Below are 7,651 nucleotides of genomic sequence, written 5' to 3' on the forward strand. Positions count from 1 at the left end.
CCCTGATGGTTTACTATTTTATATTTAGGGTTAATTAATCCTATTTAATTTTAATGCAATAAATTATTTATCCGATTTAAAATTAGAGATAAGTCTGGACACGAATGTTTGAAATTATGGGATAACTAATTCATTACTAACCCAATACGGATATCACTGTAACAAGTTGATCTTGTACATCAGAGATAATTTCACGAACAAGATTTAGACAAAAATTAGGTAAGTGCATAAGCGATTACAAATGTAGTTTAATCTTTCTAAGATACTAAAACTATGATGTTTAATAATTGCTAATTAGGCACAGGATTCTGACAAGATTTTACTATTGATTGTTGTATTCCTATTTATGTTTACTTTTAAAATTGCTGATGAATTGTTTTACTATGTTTTGGTAACTTAATTCGTATATGTACTGGTTGCTATGTAATTGAGAGTAAATTAAGGATATGTAGAAGAGTCTAGGCTGGTGAATAGTTACAGTATGCGTGTTATAGTTATAGAATATATTAAATAAAAAATATTTGGGAAACCCATTTAACCGGTATCACCGAGGGGCGGGTGTGTGTATAGTCTTTTGTCGTGTGACTCTGGTGAACCTTACCCGTGGATACGACTTTAACCAGACGTGGCAAAGCGACAAGTACTGTAAAACTGTAAACTGAATATTGTATACTGCAAACTGTAAACTGTGAACTGAATTGTAACGTATTCACGTCGTAGAGAGGATCCTTACTGCTTCATTGATACCGATAAAAATGGCATCTCGCGATGAAACTATTGTTAATAGGATATAAATCGATAAGAATAAATAGAGTCATGTGTAATGTTTATAATACTGAAATACTGAATTAATATCTACTGAACTGCTTATTGTTTAAATTGATATACTGAATACTGAATTATGCTATTTATTGAACTGTTTATACCTTGAGTTATGATACTGAAATAATAAATTTTAAATATTTACTAAATAAACTGATTTATAAGATTTGGTTAATGAATTTGGGTGTAGATACCACATGCTTTCTGAATTAAAGAGAAAAATATTGAACCATCTCTGTCGGTAGTTTTATATTTTCTACCAATTTGGACAGTTTATCCTATTATTTGTTGGTACTTACATGCTTATTGAGCATATTAAGCTCTCAGCGTTCAAGTTTCCCTCTCTCTCAGCTTTAAACCTTTTTTAAATCTACGTGTAAATGCATGCATGGTGTGAATGAGGAATTAAATTGAAATAGCAAAGGAGGAGAAGTGAAAACCTCATCGGCGTTGTCCTCCTTCTCTGGCAACCCGGCACCTCAGTTCTCCACTAAACTCGACCACTCTTCCCTCTTCTCCATCACACTTCTGCTCGACAGGGGGGTACCAGACCACTCTATTCTAAATGACCCCTTAGTCGTTTAATTGACATCTAGAATCCTAGTAGTCTGATCTGCACACCCTCCTACTTGCGCATCTGACCACACGTGCAGGTCAGTTGACGTGGCTGTCCATGTGGCAGGGCCTTATTGGTCACTCTCATCTTTTGAGGTATCCTACCTTTCTAGAGTTACGTTATTCCCCCTTCCACTTAATTTTCCTTCATCTGCATTTCCTAACTAATTATAGTTTCGCCCCTTTCTAATATTTGCTTTTCAATTATATTCTTATGAATACAAATGATAAATTTTTGGGGTTTTTCCTAATTGTTTAAATTTACATGGGCTTTCCTTTTATTTCCAAAATGCCCCTAATGCATACATAAAATTTTAGTAAAAATTTATTCATATAAACATCATGTAAAATTTTTTGAGTTAGTTTTACTTTTCATATTTAAACGTTTGTTGTAGGTGTAAACGGTTTGTTTTCTTAGTTGATGTTAATGCCACCAAATTCACCTCTTGTGTTGCAACAATATGGTTGTAGTTTCTTTATAGCTGAACATGCTTAATTTACAATTAATAATACTATTAAAATAAACTAGATTTTTTGTATTGTGTTATATATAATTTTATTAAATATTTTAAATAATTTTGTAATTTAATTTTAATAGAAATTATTGTTTCAATTTTCTAAGTTAATGTAATTTTATTTGAAATTTGATTAAAAAAATTAATTAATTAGTTTTAGTATGATTATAATTAATGTATAATAAATAAATAAACTAAAAAATAATTATATGAATCATAGTAAATCTGCTCATTTCACACTGTAAGAATTATATTATGAATAAAATATTATTTTACTGTTCAAATTTTGATCCTTTTTTTTGTAATTGTAATTGTGTATTCTACTAAAAAATAGTCCCAGATTTTTAAATTCTTTTAAATGACTAAAATAGTTAAAAGTATATATAAGAATTTGAAGTAATTTAAGTCTTGATTAGCATGATATCTCTCCAATTGTAATCTCATACTCTCTTTCTTCTTGCTCTTGCAATTCTCTCCCTCCCTGCTCGTCCTTCCCTCTCTCTCTCTCTCCATTCTCCAAAAAACTCTTGTCTGTGACTTTTTTTTCTCTAACTTAATGGAGCAAATATAAAGACAACAAAATTGATGCCCCTTAGTTTAACTAGGTTAAGGCTGGGTTTATAAGTAAAAAAATAAATATGGGCTAAATAAATTCTGGACCTTATTTGATTTTGGACATAATAAAAAGAAAACTGTGTTTATAATTATACATTTATATATTATATATCACACCCACAATACATAGGAATGGACAAAACATTTTTAATGGGTTTGATTTAAATAAAAAGTCAGGACCTATTTGATTTTGTACATAATAAAAAGAAAGCATGGTTTATAATCATACATCTATATATCACACACACAATATATTAGAGTGGCCTAAACATTTTTAAGATGCAGTACATTATATGTTAAGTTATCGACTTTACTCTCACTATATTTACACACCAAGTAGTTCCTATATCTATAAAACCTTATCTATAGATAATTATGTTCTGTGATTAGTATAGTCTTCCTTAGAAACTGGGCATGAGTATATGCCCCTTGAGAACCATATACTAATGCATCTAGAATGATAAGTATGGCCATAAATAGGTAGTCTTTGCAAAATTTCTCCAAGTGCGAAGTCATCACAGCACATAACACATTTATCTATATTACCATGTCTTTTAGTAGAAGGATATCTAGGGATGGCATCCAATACTGGGTCTGAAAATTCTAAGTTCGTCAATATACACGGTTGTACTTATATATACACACACACACACACATAGAAGCACATATATATTATGTAATAAAGATTGTCTGGCATGTGTGTGTGTGTATATATATATGTATACATATATACAGGATAATCACTAGAAATAGGAAAAATATGAGTTCGTAGTGGCAAAGTTCTTGCCTACCGTGGATAGAGTTGTCATAATAGTGGTTTAATGACTATTTTACTGAAGTTCATTTATGGTTATATCATTTTCTGGGGCTATTTTCCTAATGTGATTCAGGTTCCTGTTATAGAAAAATTATTACAGTTAGAGAAGACTATTTGTAAGGAAAAGCATCAGAGCCCTCTTCAAGGAAGAAAAAATAAATAGTCTGAAAAAAAGTTCACCCCTATCGTTCGTGGACTATATCAAATGACCAAAACCCATTCGCACACATATCATCTGATTAAACGACCCAAATCCTTTCATGACCAAAATTTAAAAGGATAGTCCAAATTGCATCTTGCCTAAAATGATTTAACAGCCAAAATTTAAGGAAATGTAAAAAGACCAAAAAGCCATTAATGAAACCGTAGATTAGACGGTCACAGTTCAAAGGGGCAAAACTGAATGGCAAAGGGTTATTTTTGCATATATCAAGACGAAAATGGCCCCGATCAATCCAACGGTTCGATCTTCATTGAAACCGATCGTACGACATTTGTTTAAGATATATAAATAAATCATAAACCTAAGTCCTCCTATTTGAGAGGAATCAAATGGAAGAGATGAGAGAGAACGACATTTTCTGAATATAAATAAAATTAGTTTTATGAATTTTCTAGAACTTTTGGTATCATCAATGGTAACACCCAAGTATTTTAATTTTATTCTTATTATTTTTATTTTCCTTTTTTTTGTATTTGAATTTTTTAGATTTTTATTTAATTTAATTTGATTTAATTTAATTTAATTAAATGAAAATAAAAATAATAATAATGATAAAATTGGGTTAAAATATTATTTGGATTTAATTAAAATTGATTTTGGAAAAAAGGGATGAAAATTTAGATTCTGGGGGTGTTTTTGAAAAGAAAATCGAAAACCGGGGGGTCAAAACGCAATTTAGAAAAGTTGTGTCACGTCAGCACCAACGTCAGCAAGCACGTCAGCGGCCCGGTCAGTAGCCCCGGCCAACCAGGACACGCCGCGTGGCAAGGAAACGCTGACCAGGGGACGGGCCACGTGGGCGATCCGCGGGCGCGCGATCAGATGGCCCAGATCTGTTCTCGCGCGCACGGACGGCCCAAATCAAACGTGAGCACGGACGGCCCAGATTCACACGTATGGACGGCCCAGATTCAATCAGGCATGGATGGCCCAGATTTAATCCCAATTAAATTGCGATCGAACGGTCCAGATTTAATCTTGATGGACGGTTGAGATTAAAAGGCAAAGGGTATAAATAACCCCACCCACACCTGACCACAAAACCCTAGCCGCCAGTGCCTCGCCGGAGAAGAAGAACCAGACGCCGGAGGAGCCGGCCGCCGCCACCCGCCGCCGCACCGGGGAAGTTTCCGACCGCCGATCGAAGTAAATTTTCTCCCCCTGGCTCGTTTTTCGATGCTGAGTCCGCCTATGGCCAAACCACCAGCCAAACGGCCGGAAAACCTAGCCGAAGTCTAGCGACGCCGCCGCGCCCCCCCTGTGTTTTTACCTCTGATGAGGCCCTTCCCAGCCTCTATTCGATGCAAATTTTATACCACTGTGATCACCGTTCTTTTCTCTACAGGTTTATCGGAGCCAAACATCAAAACGCGACTCACGCCGGAGGAGCCGCAGCACCTGAGAGCACCACCGCCGGTAAGGTTCAATTTTTCATGATTTTTTGGCCCACTGAGGGCCCTAGGGTTGTTTTATCGCAGGGACTGATGCAAGTGTCGCCGAATTTGGCCGAAAACGATCGAAAACGGCCAACTCGAGGCGAATCGCCGTCGCTCGCCGGAGCACGGCGGAGCCGCCGCGCCGGAATTCTGATATTGGCCGAAAGGGGCCCTAGGTCTTATTTGGGATTTTTTGGGACACGTGCAGGTACCGGTAGTGCATTTCAGTTTTCCAAAAAAAATTCAGGAAAATTAGAGACAGCCTGCAGGCACACTGTAGAGTTGAATTCAGACCCCGAAACAAGTAAAGACCCCTCATCCTGTTTTCTTATCACGGTATTAAAGCTAAATAAATAATTAAATTGTACTTTGTGACTTTATAGATGTATAATTGACTAAGGTTGCCAATGGAGCCCGAGTCTAATACAGTGTTGGTATGTTATTATTTGATCTAATTTCCAGTATTAAATGCAGCATGATGTTTGATGTAATTATGTTATGGTCTCGTATGCATGAACTATGGTTTCTTTTATTATGGTTTGTATTATGGTGAACCCGGTATTGTATTGTCTTATTGGGTGTCAATTACTGGTTTACATGTTGTGTATGATTGGATGATTAAGATTAAAAAAAAGGCAAAAAGGTTATGTGAATTGATAAGTGGAAAATGTGGACAGCCTGACTAGATATCCTGGGAGATGGTGGACGGACCGGGTCCGTAAGGAACCCTACCGCGAACATGGTCTCTCATACCGGACGGGGTATGGAGACCTTATGTGTTTTAGCGCCCATATCGGACGGGGTATGGGGACGGCCCATTTCACCTTCATACCGGACGGGGTATTGAGGTTCATGGTTTTGGCGCCCATACCGGACGGGGTATGGGGACGGCCCTGGAATCAGGTTGTAAATGTTAATGGTTCACGTGTAGCGAGGACCCCCTATGGATCCCCAGGGATACTAGTAAGCTGGTAAAAGAGGAAATCTTTTTTTCTGATGATTGAAATGTAAAGGTATGATATGTGTTATGTTATAAAGTGTGTATGATTTCATGATATTATAAGGTTATTGTTTTCATATATTGTTTTCATGGATCTCACCGAGGTAAGTGGACAGTAAAGGTTTTTATGTTAATAAACGAGTTCGTTATAAATTATGCTCCATTGTTCATTTTTGTTTTTTACCCACATTTACTTCCATGGCGGTGAGATAGTGTGATGTCTTTACTGGGCTGGTGTAGCTCATCCCTTATTTAACTATTTCAGATCAGGAAAACGTTGTTCCCGAGCCTGTTCCGCAGGAAGACGGCGAAGGGGATGCCTAAAGACATTATAGTTATATTTATAGTTTTTATTTCGAGTACCTCTTTTAGTTAGTTTGTTCCTTCATGTTTTGAGTACGTTTTGGTTATTGTGTAAGGGATGTTAATCAAAAATTTTATTACGCTTCCGCATTTGAGATTTTTAATACATATATTTCATTTAAATTTCTGGGGCCGTTACATCAATGGTAAAGAAATGCCTTATTATGGCTTAAACATAAAGTAATTATTGATACCATTACCAAGTTATATTAGATTTACTTTCTTTCTTGAAAATGGTCTTTTATCACTTTTTCAGTTGCTAAGATAAAAGTAATAAAATTACATTTTCAATGGCTTATATAAAAACTACTTATTATATTTTCATTAGCTTAGATAAAACAATTTTCCTAAACTAAGGCTCTCATCAAATTCGGAATAACACCTTTTTAATATTTTAAATAAAATCTCTAAACTTATTCCCACTAGGCTCAAAAGTTCTTTTCTTACAAGTGATTCACAGATATCAAGTTTACACGAAAATAATTTAACCACAAATTTTGTTTAAATCTACAAGTTAAAACTTCATAAATAGCTGTTCACGATTCTCTCTTTAACTTGTTCCTCTCTTGATGGTTCATTGGTACTTTCAGATGAAGTGACCTTTGATAATTTTGAACTTATTATTTAAGAGGGAATCACTTTAGAGTATCCTCTCATTTTATACGTCATTTTGTAGCTTTTATTCAAAAAATATTGATTTGTAAAAAAGAGATCATTATGATCAAAACTATGGGAATGACTTACCCCAAGAGACCCAAGAAACCTCTGTAAACTATCAATAATAACTATCAAATAATTATCTAAAATATAGCTTCCATTATAAAGCTAAACATGGTTTACATCAAAATTTCTCAGTATAGAAACAACAGTAACATTTTTTACTGAATTTCCACTATAAGCTCCAATGTATAGCAAGACTATCTCATTCTTTCTTTTATACGTCTGATCTGGTAAATAAATTATTACAGTATATATGTATATATAACCCATTAGCACTTAATTTTTTGTTTGTTCTTCACTTGGTTTCTCATAATTAAAGCATGCAAGGAGAGTTTCTCCAAGGTTTTTATCTATAATCCTCACAATACTCTCAAAAAATCGTACACTTCATACTCCTTCTTCTTCCTTCGTCTCTATGCTGCTCACTATTTTTCTCTCATCCATAATGTCTCTTCCTTCATTCCCCCATCTCCTATTTATAGGACTGGGGAGCCACGAGAGAAAAGTTCCCACCCTTCCACCATG

This window comes from Carica papaya, chromosome 6, assembly GCF_054855325.1.
Source record: "Carica papaya isolate Zhongbai chromosome 6, ASM5485532v1, whole genome shotgun sequence".
Classification (NCBI taxonomy): Eukaryota; Viridiplantae; Streptophyta; class Magnoliopsida; order Brassicales; family Caricaceae; genus Carica; species Carica papaya.